General features: G+C 42.0%; 1 long non-coding RNA gene across 1 annotated transcript; it reads left to right on the forward strand.

Moving 5' to 3' along the window:
* The first annotated feature begins 14,076 nt into the window (after positions 1-14,076).
* On the forward strand, positions 14,077-18,178 carry LOC308660511. Its single transcript, XR_014024749.1, has 3 exons — positions 14,077-14,152; positions 17,793-17,907; positions 18,027-18,178. It is a non-coding gene; the product is annotated as an uncharacterized lncRNA (long non-coding RNA).
* The last annotated feature ends 2,147 nt before the right edge of the window (positions 18,179-20,325 follow it).

Here is a 20,325-nt window from a genome sequence, read left to right on the forward strand (position 1 = left end):
GTATTTGAGCTTTAGCTTCAGGATCTGGCCTTCTAAAGAGCAGTCAGGATTGATCTCCTCTAGGACTGACCGGTTTGATCGCCTTGCAGTCCAAGGAACCCGTAGGAATCTTATAGTTTTGGGGGACTTCAACCTACCATCGCTGGGAGGATCATCTGAGTTGGCTCGGGAGTTCATGGCTTCCATGACGGCCATGGACCTGACGCAAGTAATTACGGGACCGACTCATGAAGGAGGCCACACCCTTGACCTTGTTTTCTTGTCTGGACGGTGGTTAGATGATCTTGGTGGGGGCTCTCCAATTATTATGCCCCTGTCATGGACCGATCATCATCTCCTGCGGCTGGTCTTCCGTTTTGCCACCCCCCGCCGTGGGTGCTTGGAACCACTTAAATGGTACCGCCCCAGACGCTTAATGGATCCCCAGAGGTTCCAGGCGGCGCTGGGGTCCCCACCTGCCTCCCTCGCTCACAGCTCGGCCGAGGCCTTAGTGGAAGCCTGGGAAAGGACGGCCACTGAGGCCCTTGACCGAGTTGTACCCTTGCGGCCCCTGACCCGGTGCAGATCCCGTCGGGCTCCATGGTTTTCTGCGGAGCTCCGGGAGATGAAGCGTCGGAGACGGGGCCTAGAGAGCGGTTGGAGGTCCAGCCGATCTGAACCCGACCGATTGCGACTAAGAGCCTTTATTAGGTCTTATCTCGCTGCAATTAGGGAGGCGAGGTCCAACCACTTCGCCACCCTTATTGCGTCCGCAGATAATCGCCCGGCTGCCCTGTTTAGGGTGACTCGCTCCCTCCTAAATCAGGAGGTGAGGGAGGATCCCTTGCAGGGACGTGCCGAGGAGTTTAACCAACATCTGTCGGACAAAATCGCTCGGATTCGGACCGGTTTGGACTCTGACTGGGCAGAGTCTGACGATCAGGACACGGGTGGTCTTGTCGATATCATCTGGGAGGAGTTTGATTCTGTGACTCCGGAGGAAGTGGACAGGATCATGGGGAGGCTGAGCACCACCACATGTTTACTGGACCCGTGCCCTTCCTGGCTGGTTTATGCAGCCAGGGAGAGGACACGCAGCTGGTTCCAGGCAGTTATATCGGCTTCTTTGAGTGAGGGTATCTTCCCCACCGTCTTGAAGGAGGCGGTGGTGAGGCCTCTCCTCAAGAAGCCTGCTCTGGACCCGGCTGTATTGAACAACTTTCGTCCTGTCTCCAACCTTCGCTTTCTTGCGAAGGTTGTTGAGAGTGTGGTGGCGCATCAGCTCCCTCTGGTCCTGGATGAAGCGGATTATCTAGACCCGTACCAATCGGGTTTCAGGCCCGGGCACAGCACGGAGACGGCATTGGTCGCGCTGGTGAATGATCTCTGGAGGGCTCGGGACAGGGGGCATTCCTCTGTCCTAGTCCTATTAGACCTCTCGGCGGCTTTCGATACCATCGACCATGGTATCTTGCTGCGGCGTCTCAGGGGATTGGGAGTGGGAGGCACAGTTTTACAGTGGTTCTCCTCCTATCTCTTGGGACGTTCGCAGTCGGTGTTGGCAGGGGGGCAGAGGTCGACCGCGAGGTCTCTCATTTGTGGAGTTCCTCAGGGGTCGGTCCTCTCGCCTCTCCTGTTCAACATCTACATGAAGCCGCTGGGTGAGATCATTCGTGGCTTTGGAGTTGGGTATCATCAGTACGCTGATGATACCCAACTTTTCTTTTCGACCCCAAACCACCCCAGTGATGCCCTCAACGTGATGTCCCGTTGCCTGGAGGCGGTTCGGGTCTGGATGGGGAGGAACAGACTCCAGCTCAACCCCGACAAGACTGAGTGGCTTTGCATATCTTCATCCCGGGTTTATTCGGACATTCCACCTCTAGCTATGGGGGGTGAATTATTACCCCCCGTAGATAGGGCTCGCAACTTGGGGGTCCTCCTAGATTCACGGCTCGCCTTGGAAGATCATATAGGAGCCGTGACTAGGGGGGCCTTCGCACAGGTTCGCCTGGTGCGTCAGTTGCGGCCCTATCTTAGCCGGGATGATCTATGCACTCATGCGCTCGTGTCCTCTCGTCTGGACTACTGCAACGCTCTCTACATGGGGCTGCCCTTGAGGACCACTCGGAAGCTCCAACTGGTACAGAATGCAGCCGCGAGAGTGGTGTTGGGAGTCTCCCGATACTCCCACGTTACACCTCTGCTCCGTGAGCTGCATTGGTTGCCAGTTGTCTTCCGGGTGAGATTCAAGGTACTGGTAACGGTATTCAAAGCACTCCATGGCATGGGGCCGGAGTACCTCAGGGAACATCTGCTGCCGGCATCAAGCTCCCTGCGCCCTGTGCGTTCCCACAGAGAGGGCCTCCTCAGGGTGCCACCGATCAGAGAATGTCGATTGGTGGCCCCCAGGGGGAGATCCTTCTCTGTGGGCGCTCCGGAGCTGTGGAATCAGCTACCGGTAGAGCTCCGGACGGCGCCTGATCTTCGCTCCTTTCGTCGCGATCTCAAGACATTTTTGTTTGTACAAGCCGGCCTAGCCTGAGGGGGGTGTGTTGGGGTTGTTTTATCTTTCGCTTTTTAATTTTTCTGGGGGTTTTTAGCGTTGTATTTATATTGTTTTTAACTAGGGCAATTGTTTAATCTTTTTTAATGTTTGTATTTGCTATTTTATTCTGCCCTGTGAACCGCCCTGAGTCCTCAGGGAGAAGGGCGGTATATAAATGTTATTAAATTAAATTAAATTAAATTAAAATCTTCTCCAGCACCATAGTTCAAAGGCCTCAATTCTTTGGCGCTCAGCCTTTCTTATGGTCCAACTTTCACTGCCATACATTGCAACTGGGAAGACCATAGCCTTGACTATACGCACTTTTGTTGACAGGGTGATGTCTCTGCTTTTTAGTGTGCTGTCTAGATTTGCCATGGCTTTCCTCCCCAGGAGCAAGCGTCTTTTAATTTCTTGGCTACAGTCCCCATCTGCAGTGATCTTGGAGCCCAGGAAAACAAAATCTGTCACTACCTCCATTTCTTCCCCATCTATTTGCCAGGAATTGAGAGGGCCAGATGCCATGATCTTGGTTTTCTTAATGTTAAGTTTCAACCCAAGTTTTGCACTCTCCTTCTTCACCCGCAACAAGAGGCTCTTTAGTTCTTCTTCACTTTCTGCCATTAGAGTGGTATCATCTGCGTATCTTAGGTTGTTGATATTTCTTCCAGCAATCTTAATTCCAACTTTTGATTCATCTAGCCCTGCCTTTCTCATGATGTGATCTGCATATAAGTTAAATAGGCAGGGCGACAGTATACAGCCTTGCCGGACTCCTTTCCCAATTTTGAACCAATCAGTGGTTCCGTGTCCAGTTCTCACTGTTGCTTCTTGACCCGCATATAGGTTTCTCAAGAGACAAATAAGATGGTCTGGTACTCCCATCTCTTTAAGAACTTGCCACAGTTTGTTATGATCCACACAATCAAAGGCTTTAGCATAGTCAATGAAGCAGAAGTAGATGTTTTTCTGGAACTCCCTAGCTTTCTCCATGATCCAGCGTATGTTAGCAATTTGATCTCTAGTTCCTCTGCCTCTTCGAAATCCTGCCTGTACTTCTGGTAGTTCTCGATCCACATACTGCTGAAGTCTAGCTTGTAGGATTTTAAGCATGACTTTACTAGCATGAGAAATGAGTGCAATGGTGCGATAGTTTGAACATTCTTTGGCACTGCCTTTCTTTGGAATTGGAATGTAAACTGATCTTTTCCAATCCTGTGGCCACTGTTGAGTTTTCCAAATTTGCTGGCAAATTGAGTGTAGCACTTTTACTGCATTGTCTTTTAAGATTTTTAATAGCTCAGCTGGAATACTGTCACCTCCACTAGCTTTGTTGTTGCTCAGCTTTTCTAAGGCCCACTTCACTTCACATTCTAGGATGTCTGGCTCGAGGTCAGTGACCACCTCATTGTGATTATCTGGGACGTTAAGCTCATTCTTGTATAGTTCTTCTGTGTAATTTTGCCACCTCTTCTTAATCTCTTCTGCCTCTGTTAGGTCCCTGCCATTTTGGTCCTTTATCATGCCCATTTTTGCATGGAATGTTCCCTTCATCTCTCCAATTTTCTTGAAAAGATCTCTGGTCCTCCCTATTCTATTGTTTTCTTCTATTTCTTTGCACTGTTCATTTAAGAAGGCATTCTTATCTCTTCTAGCTATTCTCTGGAATTCTGCATTCAATTGGGCATATCTATGTTTTTCTCCCTTGCCTTTCGCTTTCCTCCTTTCCTCAGCTATTTGCAAAGCTTCCTCAGACAGCCATTTTGCTTTCTTGCATTTCTTTTTCTTTGGGATGGTTTTGGTTGCTACCTGTTGTACAATGTCGCGAACCTCTGTCCATAGTTCTTCAGGCACTCTGTCTATCAGATCTAATTCCTTAAATCTATTTGTCACCTCTACTGTATATTCAACAGGGATATGATTTAGTTCATACCTGAGTGGCCTAGTGCTTTTCCCTACTTTCTTCAGTTTAAGCCTAAACTTTGCAAGGAGAAGCTCATGGTTTGAGCCACAGTCAGCTCCTGGTCTTGTTTTTACCGACTGTATAGAGCTTCTCCATCTTTGGCTGCAGAGCATATAGTCAATCTGATTTCTGTGTTGACCATCTGGTGATGTCCATGTGTAGAGCCGTCTCTTGGGTTGTTGGAAAAGAGTGTTTGCTATGACCATCGTATTCTCTTGACAAAATTCTATCAGCTTGTGCCCTGCTTCATTTTGTACTCCAAGGCCAAACTTGCCTGTTATTCCAGTTATCTTTTGGCTTCCTACTTTAGCATTCCAATCTCCCATGATGATAAGGACATCATTTTTGGGTGTTAGTTCTATAAGGTGCTGTAGGGCTTCATAGAACCGGTCAATTTCATCCTCTTCAGCACTGGTGGTTGGGGCATAGACTTGGACTACTGTGATATTGAATGGTTTCCCTTGGATTCGAACTGAGATCATTCTGTCATTTTGAGGATTGTATCCCAGTATTGATTTTCCTACTCTTTTATTGACTATGAAGGCTACTCCGTTTCTTCTGAGGGATTCTTGCCCGCAGTAGTATACCTGATGGTCATCTGAATTAAATTCACCCATTCCTGTCCATTTTAGTTCGCTGATACCTAAGATGTCGATGTTCAGTCTTGTCATCTCTTGTTTGACGACGTCCAGCTTTCCTTGATTCATGGATCTTACATTCCAGGTTCCTAGGGAGAAAAAATCTTTACAGCATCGGACTTTCCTTTCACCACCAGACACATCCACAGCTGAGCGTCCTTTCGGCTTTGGCCCAGTCGCTTCATTCTTTCTGGCGCTACTAGTACTAGCCCTCTGCTCTTCCCCAGTAGCATATTGGACGCCTTCCGACCTGAGGGGCTCATCTTCCAGCGTCATATCGTTTTGCCTTTTGGTACTGTCCATAGGGTTTTCATGGCAAAGATACTGGAGTGGGTTGCCATTTCCTTCTCCAGTGGATCACGTTTTGTCAGAACTCTCAGCTATGACCTGTCCGTCTTGGGTGGCCCTGCACGGCATAGCTCATAGCTTCATTGAATTACGCAAGCCCCTTCGCCACGACAAGGCAGTAATCCATGAAGGGGATGACCTGGTCACTTTCTCCCAAAGTTCTGGCAACTTCAACTCCCTCTATTAGAATTAAGAATTAAGTCCAGTATAGATTTACATCTAGTTCCCTCCTCCACCTTTTGGATGACAAAGTTATCAGCTAGGTTGGTTTTGCATAGATTGTTACTATTTTATTTTGGACAATACTGATATTGACAATATATGTACGATTTAAATAATGGCAAAAGATTTTTACAAGTTTATATGGCAAAAAAATCCCAAATTAAATATAAATTATTGCAAGATGCTAAAAAAAGATGCATTAGGATGACACCTGCTGTTTGGCATGGATGAAAGATTGAGTGATGCTGAGAAACAGGATAGATTGGACAACCATTTGTCTGAAATGGTATAGGGTTTCCAGCATAAACCGGGGGTTGGGATAGATGACCTCCATGGTCCCTTTCAACTTGGCTATTCTGTTTTCTGAGGTTGTTGGAGTTGGAAGAAGTTAAATTGAGATTTGGGTAACATGATTCTTTATATTTATGGTAAAGTTAATGTAGATTTCAATAATCTTTTCATTAGCCATGCAGTGTTGAGGGTATGGAATATGTATAAAATAAGATTGACTCCCAAAATTCTTATATGGGTATTATCCCCCAAAGTTATTTTTAGAAGAACACATCCAAAAGGTTTTTCATTATATGTATGCATCATCTATATACTTTGCATAAGCCAAGTGTAACTGTGTGTACCTCATGGTCCAGTCCACCATCCAAATACTAATCAAAGTGAACTCTAATTAGCCTTTTTAGTCATTCAGGATTATGCAGCCAGGATTAAAGCTAAAGAAGTTGACAACAAAATGCCATAAATATGAATAAATAAAAGCCCTGGTCAGTTCAAATGCCTTTCAAACAATTGCTGAACAGTATCAATGTTTTTCACAGAGAAATTTAGGCAGCTTCTTTCGAAACAGTGTTCCTCAATTATTTCTAAACCTAAATGTAAGTAATAGTCTCCTTATTTTATTATTCTTTACCTTACTTACTTGATTTCTAAACAGCAAGTGAGTTTGCATCTGTGGTTTCCTCATTACTGTAGCTGCACCCACTCATTACACAAGGTAATCATCTGTTTCTTGGGGAATAGCAGGAGTTTGACATTGTTTCAAGGTTTCAAGGCACTTTTAGAGATGCAGCTGACTTCCAAATTTCCTCATTAACTGCTTTCTGTGGTTTTTGAGCAAAGAACCACATTATTAAACATTGATTTCCTTTCTTTTTAAGCCCCCCAATCTTACCATTTTTAGTGTCACTGACCTATGTCAATGCTGCTAACATCGGATGTTCTTGCTTTGACAGATTGAGTGTACCTGTGGTTAATTGATTTCTAAATTTGCATGTTCATATTTTTATGACTCTGTAATCCCTCAATTATGGTTGAGTCAAGGTGACTGGGTGGAACTGAACATTTACTGGCTGGATGCCCTTCCTGATGCTATGCAGAGTTGTCAGCAGATATTTTTTCTTTGTCCCCTAGGACAGGGCTTTTCAACCTTTTCACAGTTTGTACCACCTTTAGGACATGACAATATTTAAGTACTACCAGTGCTTAGCAAAGTGTCAAAAATGTGATGACTAAAAAAAAGTTGGGTTTTACTGATTAGATTCATTTGTTGTTATAGAAATGGCTAGTTTATAATATTAAAAGGTAAAGGTAAAGGTTCCCCCGCACATGCATGCTAGTCGTTTCCGACTCTAGGGGCCGGTGCTCATCTCCGTTTCAAAGCCGAAGAGCCAGCGCTTGTCCGAGGACGTCTCCGTGGTCATGTGGCCGGCATGACTAGACGCCAAAGGCGCATGGAACGCTGTTACCTTCCCACCGTAGTGGTCCCTATTTTTCTACTTGCATTTTTACGTGCTTTTGAACTGCTAGGTTGGCAGAAGCTGGGACGAGTAACAGGCGCTCACTCTGTATAATATTATGGGAAAGTAAAAAGTTGAGGTTCAATGTTAATGCTTCCTTCTACTGCAACAGAGGAAGTTTGTTCTTTTTCCCTTCTCCCCCTCACTTTCCCCCCTTTTTCCTCCCCACTGTGTCCTCCTATTTGCTTTTGTATTTTTGTATTTCATTTTATAATCTAATAAAATATTGCAAACTGTAGGAAAAAAGTAAAAAAGTACCAGTTTTAATTTCTTCAGTGGCTGTTCCTTTGCTGAATCACATTCCCTTTGCACTGACAAATGTATGATGAATTTATCCATGTTTATTAATATGCACCACTACCAGCTAGCTCAGGGGTCTTCAGACTTGGCACTTTTAACACATGTGGACTTCAACTCCCAGAATTCCTCAGCCATCATGGCTGGTTGAGGAATTCTGGGAGTTGAAGTCCACAGGTTTAAAGTTGTTAAGTTTGTAGACCCTGACCTAGCTGTTGGCCCTTCTTCCTCTCTCCCTTCTGAGCTCAATGCTGCTAACATCGGATGTTCTTGCTTTGACAGATTGAGTGTACCTGTGGTTACACATCCAAACAGTTTTTCATCATATATATGCATCATATATATACTTTGCAAGGGCCAAGTGTAACTGTGTGTACCTCAAGGTCTAGTCCACCATCCAAGTACTAATCAAAGTCAACTCTACTTAGCATCTCTAGTCAGTCAGGATTATGCAGCCAGGATTAAACCTAAAGAAGTTGACATGCCATCATTTCACCTTCAGAAGACACAGGAGTTTAAATTTTATGTATATATATATTTTATGTATATATCATTTCACCTCCAGAAGACACAGGAGTTTAAATTTGATATGTATATTGGGTAATCAACTTGCTGTCACATAGTTTTTCATAAAACCCATTTAAAAAAACCCCAAACAAATGCAGTTTCCTATGGGCCACATTTGAACACTCTATGGTGTTCTCCTCACATTCTCTGCAATACAGTGTGAATAATCAGGGATCAAATTCAAAGAGCTTTGTGAGAGATTTGGAGGAGGAAGCATGAGACTTATCAAACTTCCTTCTTCTTTGACAGAAGCACCACAAATTCCTTTAAGTATTTCAGAGGAGTTTAGCTTGGTCAATTTAAAAATGCCTTTGAGGGAGTACAGGGTGGAAGCAGGATATGTGAAATGTCCTCATGAAGCTTTCCTTCACCTTCCATTTGGCAAGTTCACTGAGATAACTGAAACTAACATGTTCCTTCTCTCAAGCTTAACTATTAGTCCCAAACAGCAAAATGCCATAAGTATGAATAAATAAAAGCCCTGGTCAATTCAAATGTCTTTCTAACAACTGCTGAACAGTATCAACCTCTTCACACAGAAATTTAGGCAGCTTCTTTTCAAATAGTGTTCCTCAATTATTTTTAAACCTAAATTTAAGTAATAGTCTCCACTTATTTTATTATTCTTTACCTTAAATTGATTACTAAACACCAAGTGAGTTTGCATCTGTGGTTTCCTCATTACTGTTGCTGCACCCACTCATTACACAAAGTAATTGTCCATTTCTTGGGAAATAGCAGGAGTTTGACATTATTTCAAGATTTCAAGGCACTTTTATTGATGCAGCTGACTTCCCCAATTTCCTCATTAACTGCTTTCTGTGGTTCTTGGGCAAAGAACCACATTATTAAATACGGATCTCCTTTCTTTTTAGGGCTGCCAATTTTACCATTTCAGTTTCATTGGTCTCCTACTATTTAGTGTACCTGTGGTTAATTGATTTCTAATTTTGCATGTTCATCTTCTATGAGGTCCTGTATCAAGGCTATTTGATGGGAGTCCACAGAAATTGGCTCCAACCTTCAAGGCAAAGCTTAGGAGATGTGGCTCAATAAACAACTTTTCCACTCATTGTTGGGAACTTTCAATCCATTGCTCACCAACAACTAGGCTCAATACTTGACTCCCTGAGGGACCCTCCAAGTATGCTTTTTCACTGCAGCAATTCTTTGCATCTTGATCACTTATCATTTTCTGTACTGTATTTCTTCATCTAATACAGAAATTGTTAAATCTCTCAGTAGCTTTTTAAAAAATTCTTCTTCTCATCCTTCACTCTAAGGATCCTTTCTCAGAGCAATTGTATCGCAGATTGGGAGAAGAAAAAAAGATAGAAGAGAAAAAGATGTTGAAAAATAGGCAAATGTTGAAAAGTGATATTTAGTTTGTGTAACTAGGATGATTTTATATATAACTAAGTCTGAGTATTTTGTTTTATGAAAACAGATTTTAAGTTACTGTGTTATTCAAGGTATGGGGAAATGCTTTTGGTTCACTTTGAAATCATCTCTAAATCTCTACAGCATCCATGGCAACTGGATCTGACACCTCAGAACCAACAGAGCTTACAGAATAACCGAGTTGGAAGCGACCTTCTAGTCCAATCCCATGCTCAAGTTGGAAACCCTGTACCATTCCAGACAAATGGCTTTCTAAATTATTCTTAAAAACCTCCAGTGATGGAGCACCCAAAACCTCTGGAGCCAAACTCTCACAGTTACTGCTATTGAGCCACGTATCACCTATTCTGTACCTGTGCATTCACTTTTTCTTGCCTAAGTGTAAAGCCATATTGTTCTCACCACTGAAATTTAGGGATAAGTAATAAAAAATATGGCCCTCATGAGATCCTTTGTAGCTGAAGCAGCAGGAAACATTCAATGTAACCAACACTCACAGCTTTTGGAACCCAGCTCTCCTTTCAATTTCAGTTAACCTTCTGTGTCCCACAGGACTCCTTTTGTTGTTGTTAGTTGCGAAGTCATGTCCGACCCATCGCGACCCTATGGACAACGTTCCTCTAGGCCTTTCTGTCCTCTACCATCTTCTGGAGTCCATTTAAGCTCACACCTACTGCTTCAGTGACTCCATCCAGCCACCTCATTCTCTGTCGTCCCCTTCTTCTATTGCCCTCAATCTTTCCCAGCATTAGGCTCTTCTCCAGTGAGTCCTTCCTTCTCATTAGGTGGCCAAAGTATTTGAGTTTTAGCTTCAGGATCTAGCCTTCTAAAGAGCAGTCAGGGTTGATCTCCTCTAGGACTGACCGGTTTGATCGCCTTGCAGTCCAAGGAACTCGCAGGAGTCTTCTCCAGCACCATAGTTCAAAGGCTTCAATTCTTTGGCTCTCAGCCTTTCTTATGGTCCAGCTTTCACTGCCATACATTGCAACTGGGAAGACCATAGCCTTGACTATACGCACTTTTGTTGATAGGGTGATGTCTCTGCTTTTTAGTGTGCTGTCTAGATTTGCCATGGCTTTCCTCCCAAGGAGCAAGCATCTTTTAATTTCTTGGCTACAGTCCCCATCTGCAGTGATCTTGGAGCCCAGGAAAATAAAATCTGTCACTACCTCCATTTCTTCCCCATCTATTTGCCAGGAATTGAGAGGGCCAGATGCCATGATCTTGGTTTTCTTAATGTTTAGTTTCAACCCAGGTTTTGCACTCTCCTTCTTCACCCGCAACAAGAGGCTCTTTAGTTCTTCTTCACTTTCTGCCATTAGAGTGGTATCATCTGCATATCTTAGGTTGTTGATGTTTCTTCCAGAAATCTTAATTCCAACTTTTGATTCATCTAGCCCTGCCTTTCTCATGATGTGCTCTGCATATAAGTCAAATAGGCAAGGCGACAGTATACAGCCTTGCCGGACTCCTTTCCCAATTTTGAACCAATCAGTGGTTCCGTGTCCAGTTCTCACTGTTGCTTCTTGGCCCGCATATAGATTTCTCAAGAGACAAATAAGATGGTCTGGTATGCCCATCTCTTTAAGGACTTGCCAGAGTTTGTTATGATCCACACAATCAAAGGCTTTAGCATAGTCAATGAAGCAGAAGTAGATGTTTTTCTGGAACTCTCTAGCTTTCTCCATGATCCAGCGTACGTTGGCAATTTGATCTCTGGTTCCTCTGCCTCTTCGAAATCCTGCCTGTACTTCTGGTAGTTCTCGATCCACATACTGCTGGAGTCTAGCTTGTAGGATTTTAAGCATAACTTTACTAGCATGAGAAATGAGTGCAATGGTGCAATAGTTTGAACATTCTTTGGCACTGCCTTTCTTTGGAATTGGAATGTAAACTGATCTTTTCCAATCCTGTGGCCACTGTTGAGTTTTCCAAATTTGCTGGCAAATTGAGTGTAGCACTTTTACTGCATCGTCTTTTAAGATTTTGAATAGCTCAGCTGGGATACTGTCACCTCCACTAGCTTTGTTGTTGCCCAGCTTTTCTAAGGCCCACTTCACTTCACATTCTAGGATGTCTGGCTCGAGGTCAGTGACCACCTCATTGTGATTATCAGGGACATTAAGCTCATTCTTGTACAGTTCTTCTGTGTAATTTTGCCACCTCTTCTTAATCTCTTCTGCCTCTGTTAGGTCCCTGCCATTTTGGTCCTTTATCATGCCCATTTTTGCATGAAACGTTCCTTTCATCTCTCCAATTTTCTTGAAAAGATCTCTGGTCCTCCCTATTCTATTGTTTTCTTCTATTTCTTTGCATTGTTCATTTAAGAAGGCATTCTTATCTCTTCTAGCTATTCTTTGGAATTCTGCATTTAATTGGGCATATCTTTCTTTTTCTCCCTTACCTTTCGCTTCCCTCCTTTCCTCAGCTATTTGCAAAGCTTCCTCAGACAGCCATTTTGCTTTCTTGCATTTCTTTTTCTTTGGGATGGTTTTGGTTGCTACCTGTTGTACAATGTTGCGAACCTCTGTCCATAGTTCTTCAGGCACTCTGTCTATCAGATCTAATTCCTTAAATCTATTTGTCACCTCTACTGTATATTCAACAGGGATATAATTTAATTCATACCTGACTGGCCTAGCGCTTTTCCCTATTTTCTTTAATTTAAGCCTAAACTTTGCAACAAGAAGCTCATGGTCTGAGCCACAGTCAGCTCCTGGTCTTGTTTTTACTGACTGTATAGAGCTTCTCCATCTTTGGCTGCAGAGCATATAGTCAATCTGATTTCTGTGTTGACCGTCTGGTGATGTCCATGTGTAAAGCCGTCTCTTGGGTTGTTGGAAAAGAGTGTTTGCTATGACCATCGTATTCTCTTGACAAAATTCTATCAGCCTGTGCCCTGCTTCATTTTGTACTCCAAGGCCAAACTTGCCTGTTATTCCAGTTATCTTTTGGCTTCCTACTTTAGCATTCCAATCCCCCATGATGATAAGGACATCATTTCTGGGTGTTAGTTCTATAAGGGGCTGTAGGGCTTCATAGAACCGGTCAATTTCATCCTCTTCAGCACCGGTGGTTGGGGCATAGACTTGGACTACTGTGATATTGAATGGTTTGCCTTGGATTCGAACTGAGATCATTCTGTCATTTTGAGGATTGTATCCCAGTATTGCTTTTCCTATTTTTTTTATTGACTATGAAGGCTACTCCATTTCTTCTGAGGGATTCTTGCCCGCAGTAGTATACCTGATGGTCATCTGAATTAAATTCACCCATTCCTGTCCATTTTAGTTCGCTGATACCTAAGATGTCAATGTTTAGTCTTGTCATCTCTTGTTTGACCACGTCCAGCTTGCCTTGATTCATGGATCTTACATTCCAGGTTCCTAGGGAGAAAAAATCTTTACAGCATCGGACTTTCCTTTCACCACCAGACACATCCACAGCTGAGTGTCCTTTCGGCTTTGGCCCAGTCGCTTCATTCTTTCTGGCGCTACTAGTACTAGCCCTCTGCTCTTCCCCAGTAGCATATTGGACGCCTTCCAACCTGAGGGGCTCATCTTCCAGCGTCATATCGTTTTGCCTTTTGGTACTGTCCATAGGGTTTTCATGGCAAAGATACTGGAGTGGTTTGCCATTTCCTTCTCCAGTGGATCACGTTTTGTCAGAACTCTCTGCTATGACCTGTCCATCTTGGGTGGCCCTGCACGGCATAGCTCATAGCTTCATTGAATTACGCAAGCCCCTTCGCCACGACAAGGCAGTAATCCATGAAGGGGACAGGACTCCTAATAACCCTCAATTAAGGCTGCAGGAATATTTCCAACTCTGCATATGTTCTCTGTTTTCAGGGAAATAGAAATCACCTGGATGAGGGAAGAATACTTCAATGGAAGCCAAATCAGTCTGTGTCACCCATGATAGCAGTGCCAACCCCAGATTTCTACCACTTGGTTCTAAGGGCTCTTCCCAAACTCCAGCCATTAGTGAACATGGCCAAGCTTTACCATTGTGGGCTGTAGAGTTTGGGCAGCAATTCAGTAAGGAATTTTCTTTGCCCCATTAGGACACTGCAAGTCCTGAGCCTCCAATCTTTTATAACCATAGCATGATAGATGTTCAACGAAGTCTGCTGCTCTTCTATGCACTTTTGTAACAGCTAACAAACAGGAGCGTTTCAATCCAAGGAAGATGCACCATTGCCTTATGCAAGAACTATTTTGCAATTGTTCACTGAGGTGATGTGATGCAAACATCATAACTCCATAAATAGAGAGCCATGTCTCTCCCAGGAGTAAGATTTGATCCAGAACCAATCTCACCATGAAGATCCTTTATCTGCTGTTCACATTTCTTTTCCTTGCATTCCTGTCTGAACCAGGTAAGAAACAAAATTACTGATAATTTACAAAGGATTGGTAACTCACTTTTTAAACAGGTGTGATCATCACTGAAAGCAGGATAATCTTCAACATCTTTTTGTTTTACTTTACAGAAATAGCTTTGAACAGTATAGACTATTGACAACATGAGCCTCCAAACATTTGAAAAATATGCCATTGATTTTTCTTTTGATTCACAATTCTTGAAAGAACTTTATTGGGGTTTTTGTTATTGTAGCTTACTTTTGTTGATTTGCTTCACTTTAGCATTGGTTTACCAAATTCTCAGCCAAATATGTTCTGTTTGAATAAAGAGGCACAATGAAGAAACAGTTTGATCTAGTGGTTAGAGCAAAATTCTGGATACTGAGTTCTAGTCCCACCTTGGGCCTGAAAGCTGACTGAGTGAATTTGGACCAGTCTCTTTCTCTCTCTCTCTCTCTTTCTCTCTCCCTCTCTCAAATAAAAGATATTAATGATCTAGTGAATATATTTGTACTTAATGTGGGAAAAAGAGAGGAAATTGCAGCAAAATATCATAAATGCACAGCATTTCAAGAGCAGAAAAGAGCAGTGATAAAAACATTAAGAAAAGAGGAAGAAAGCCAAAGGAAAACCAGGTCCTAAAGTTTAAAGTTTAAAGGAAGTTTAAAGGAAGTTAAACCTTCTCACTCATCCAAAACACACAATGCAACTGGCCACTGTAACTCAGCAAGGATCTATGGCAATTCTGGAGAGAAATATATCACAGCAAGGCCTATCCTTCGTATGAATCAGATTATTTCTTCCCTCCTACATTGATAAATGTAGGCTTACTAGCTAATTCATCTCTGAGTTAGACTTCAAACCTGGGTTAATAGCTGATTTATTTGAGCTGCTGCAGGAGATCAGCAGAAATGGATCTCTGTGGTCAGAGAAAACTTGCTGTAGTCCTAGGAATCCTGCAATTCTTGGAAAGATGTTTCCATTCCCACCTTGGATGAATGGTTACAAAAGCTGATGGAGTTAGCAGAGATGACTAAACTGACTGTTTTTTTTTTTTTTTTTTATTGAAAAGTTTTAAAATACAGTTTTCCTTTAAAAAACCCCCCTTCCCCTGCCCTCCTCCCCCCCTACCTCCCCCCTCCCCCTCCCCCCCCTAACTCCCCCCTTTCCCACCCTCCTTCCCCCCTACTTCCCCCCCTCCCCCCTACCCCCCCCCTGACTTCCCAGAGCTAAATACAAGGTATATATCTAAAAAAAACAATCATAAACAATCATATACTAACAACTATAAACTCTAAAATCCATCACTCTCTAGCTTATATAAAATAAACCAATCCTTAATAATATTAAATATATATAGAAAACTAAGATAAAAAAAAAACTAGCGTCATTCATGTTAAAAAAGAAAAAAAAAACAGAAAACCTTCCTCCACTGTCTACATTCTTCCACAATTGTCTATTTACTAAACAAATTCTCATTTACACACCACAAACACCTATCCCTATTATCCTAATCACTCTCTAACCAAAATAGTCTATAATAGATAATTCTTACACAAATTAACCCACATTAGCCCATAAAGCTTTCTTCCATTTCCTCTGTAGTAAATTTAATCCATTAGTTCCACTGCTTAACTGTAAGTATTTAGTAAATTTAGTCCATTGTCCACTGCTTAGCTGTAAGTACATTATAGAAGTTCCATAGATTTCTGCAAGTCTTATTTTTTAATCTTCTTTGAACGTTTTAAAGCAGCACGCGTCACTCTCTGTTCTCTAGGGTCATCCAAAAGATTTATGGCTTGATCTCCTCCTACACCCTTCTCATCTGTTTGTCCATCTTCATCCTCTTGATATTCTCCTTCTCCAGATCCCTCTGCATCTTCCGAAAGTATTGATGGGATTACTTTTAAAACATTGTTGTAAAAATCACGCGCTTGCTTCACAGTAACCAAACAATACCTTTTGCCTTCATACGTCAAGCTCAAACCAAGTGGAATCTCCCATCTGAACCTTATATCTCGTTGCTTAAGCTCTTGCACAAGAAATATAAAGTCCTTCCTTCTCTTTAAAATCTTTGGAGGAATTTCTTTTAAAACCAGAACTTCTTGATCAGCAATCACAACTTTAGTATCATAGGCAGCTTGTATAACTTCATCTCTAATTTCCCTTTTTAAAAAATAAACCACCACATCTCTAGGCAGCTTTCTCTGTTTAGCAATCCACGAGTTCACACGAAACACTTTATCCATGCCTTGTTTTATTTCAGATGCTGGCTGATTCAATACCACCTCAAAAGCCTCTGAGACCAGCTGCTTTAGGTCTTCCTTAATATTCTCTTTTAAACCTCTAATTCTAACAGCAAACTGCATCTGGTAAAATTGAGCCAGACTCAGTTCGTTATCCATTTTGTCTTTTAACTCTTCAATTTCCAATACTTTTGCTTCTAATATAGCATTCTTTTGAGTCAAATCTTCCACTTTTTCCTCCAGATCTTCCACACATACAGCTACTTTATGCACTGAAGTCAAAATGTCTACCTTCATCTCTCTAAATTTCTGTTCCATCCTCTCTTCCATTCTCTCCTCCAATTTCTGCAATTTCTCCTCCATCTGTAGAAATTTAACACCCATTGATTCCAAAATTAACTGGGTATGCTTTTCAAGATCCTTCAATGTCAATACATCAGAAGAATGCAGCGCCTGCAATAATGAATGTTGTTGCACCGGAGAATTTCCTGCACTCCGGAAAGTTTTAGGAGGAGGTTTAGCCGCCATCTTTTACTTACAGTTGTGACGCACTTTCACTTTAAGTTTTAGAAAAAGTCCATCAAGCTCGAGAGTAGAATAAAATAATCCTCTTCATCTTTCCCTCTTGTACCGCTCTGCCTGCTCTTTTCCTTTCATAGTCTTTCCTTCAGGCAGGGATGGTCACAGACGCCTGGCTCTGCTCCATAAAATCCAGAGCAGAGACGCTGGCCAGCTGGGAGCAACCCAGGCTACGGGGGAGTTCAATCCTTCAGCCGCCCAAGCTCAAAGCTCAGGCAGCCCTGGAGAACTCTACCCCTACCTGGGAGCTCACCCCCTCCTCTTCTCCCGAGGAGGGGGCTTCAAATTCGCCCGAACAGCTGATCGGCGCTGTTTCGGGCGAAAATCACACATATAGTTAGCAGATATGGCTAAACTGACTGTTTTGATGAAAGAAAAGAATATAACTACTTTTGTTTCTATTTGGAAACTGCTTCTGGACTTTGTGCTTGAGGTGGAACAAATGATACTATGATTTTGGGGTTTACTGATTAGACTAACTTGTTGCTAGAGAAATGGGTAGTTCATACTGCTACAGAAATGTAAAAATTTGAGATTCGATTATAATGCCTTATTATAATCCCTGCAACAGAGGGATTTGGAAGTCCACGCCTTTTGTTTCTCCCCCCCCACTGTCCACATTTTCCCTTTTTTCCTCTTTCCCTGTTGTTGTTCCTTACTATTTGCTTTTTATTTTCATATTTTTATGTTAGAAATGAATACAATTATAAATTGATAAAGGAATCCTGCAAATCTGTAGAAGAAGGTAGTGTCTTGGAAGGAAACATGTATTTAAATATTAAGGAATCTTTACTCATCATTTACCTGTCTCCTCTTTTTCTTTTCATAGGCAATGCTCACAGCAAGTGTTATCATGCAGGAGGAATCTGCTCTCTCATTTCGTGTCTTCCTCGCACTGACCTTGGGCAGCAGGACTGTGTGAAGGGATTGAGGTGCTGTAAACGGTAAGAAAACTCTCCTCTACAGATACAGTACATAATGAGATTCTCTGCCTGATACTGTTTGCATTCACAAAGCTTTAAACTCACTTTGATCAACTTATTATTTTTTCTCATTTGTATAGCCAACCTGGAAAATAATGCCATCTCCATCTACGACCATGGATATCTTCAAGATATGGCCAATGACCTGAGATTACAGTCTGCTATCGCTTTATCTTTCTTTATAGAAATCAAACTGCTACCCATCAAACTCTAAAACATTTGTGCATTGAAGTAAAATTTGGCAAATATTTCTTGAAATAAAGCTAAATGAGCATTGCAGACATTGTGCAACTTCTTTAAAAAGTACCTGGGAGCAGTACATTCCTATGACTACTGGTGAGAGAGAGAGAGAGAGAGAGAGAGAGAGAGAGAGAGAGAGAGAGAGAGAGAGAGAGAGAGAGAGAGAGAGAGAGAGAGGTGTTGCCTGCTCTTCAACCACATATTATGCTATAATTTCACATAGTCTCATTCTTCCCTTTCAGTTTGTTTATTTATTATAGCGATTACTTTGTCACTGATGTCTTCCAGCTAATGTAGTTGCTTGGGCAGAAATAGTATAAAATCAAATTTAAGCTTGGAAAGGAGCAGAACAAAAATTCTTAAGATTATTTTTTCTCAAGTTAAATACCATTAGATACAACTTAGAATAAGAATGACTTTGTCTGATGACTTAATATCAGCACAGCCTGGATCTTGATAAAGGAAATGAAGATGTAGCCATAGGAAATCCACAAGAGAGAGGATCCTTTCCTGGCCCATTCTTTTTGTTAAATAGACAGACCAACAGATGTTATGAAATTGATTTTAGATACCATCTAAACTAATAGATAGACTACACAATAAAACCACATTATCAGAGAGTGAGTCACATAGGACCTGATGCAGACAAACACACACAGCCAACATGTGAGGGATACTATTGTGGACACTATTATACCTATGCTAATAAAGGGGTGTGATCTAACAATGTACACAGGTGAAAACATAATTTGCACAACCAGTATCCATACAAGCCTGAACCTATTTAATCCCCCCCTCAACTTTCATTCACACACTTTCTATTTCTCTTTTATTGCAATGTCTAAATTTATAAGGGGATATAAATATTTAACTTGTGGCATAACTCATCCTATAAAATGTTAAAATCTCAGCTATGAATCAGATTTCACTGAAAAGAATTATTAAAATACAAATAGTAATTTCCAGAGTAAGTCTAGGACCAATAGTTTACATATATCTATTCTTTATTAGCCTTTTAATGCAGCATTTTTTACAACACAGGCAGGGTACATGTAACACAGAAATCAGCTAGATTTCTCTTTTCCACTTTTATCCTCATCCCTCATGTTTAAGGTCCTTTCTCAAATCAATCCTATCATAGCACGGAGTTCAAAGGAGGTGGGATAGCGTAATACACCTCAACATGTTTTTTCCATCTCCTTTAGTGGTTTTCATTCATTCATCATCATCATCATCGTCATCATCATCATCATTAAATAGCGTGTTCTTTGGTGCAGGAATGAAGATGCGAGGCTGAGTACAGGATAACTCATACTTTATTTCTTGCTGGAAGTGTACTGAGGCAAGGGCTGCAACCAGTCGCAATATATAGTCTAACCCCTAGGTGGCAGCCAATAGGTTTGAATCAACCATTGCCGCCTGGGGCTAGCCAATTGCAGGACAGGAGACTGTTAGTCTGGGTTGCTGGAGAGCCGTTAGGTCCTCCAGCAACCCACTTGATGTATCACAAGAGCCCAGTAAAAAACAACAACAACAACAACAACAACAACAACAACAACAACAACAACAACAACAACAATAATAATAATAATAATAATAATAATAATAATAATAATAAAGTTGGAAGGGATCTTGGAGTTCATCTAGTCCAACCCCCTGCTCAGGCAGGAAACCCTATACCATTTCGGACAAATGGCTGTCCAGTCTCTTCTTAAAAAAATCCAGTGTTGGAGCATTCACTGCTTCTGGAGGCAGGTTGTTCCACTGGTTAATTGTTCTAACTGTCAGGAAGTTTCTCCTTAGTTCTAGGTTGCTTCTCTCCTTGATTTGTTTCCATCCATTGCTTCTTGTCCTGCCTTCAGTGCTTTGGAAAATAGCTTGTCTCCCTCTTCTTTGTGGCAGCCCCATAGATATTGGAACACTGCTATCATGTCCCCCCTCATCCTTCTCTTCATTAAACTAGACATACCCAATTCCAGCAACCATTCCTCAGATGATTTAGCCTCCAGACCTCTAATCATCTTTGTTGCTCTTCTCTGTACTCTTTCCAGAGTCTCAACATCTTTTCTTCATTGTGGTGACCAAAACTGGATGCAGTATTCCAAGTGTGGCCTTACCAAGGCATTGTAAAGTGATATT

The sequence above is a fragment of the Vipera berus genome (assembly GCF_964194415.1).
Source record: "Vipera berus genome assembly, chromosome: 1".
In the NCBI taxonomy this organism is placed as follows: Eukaryota; Metazoa; Chordata; class Lepidosauria; order Squamata; family Viperidae; genus Vipera; species Vipera berus.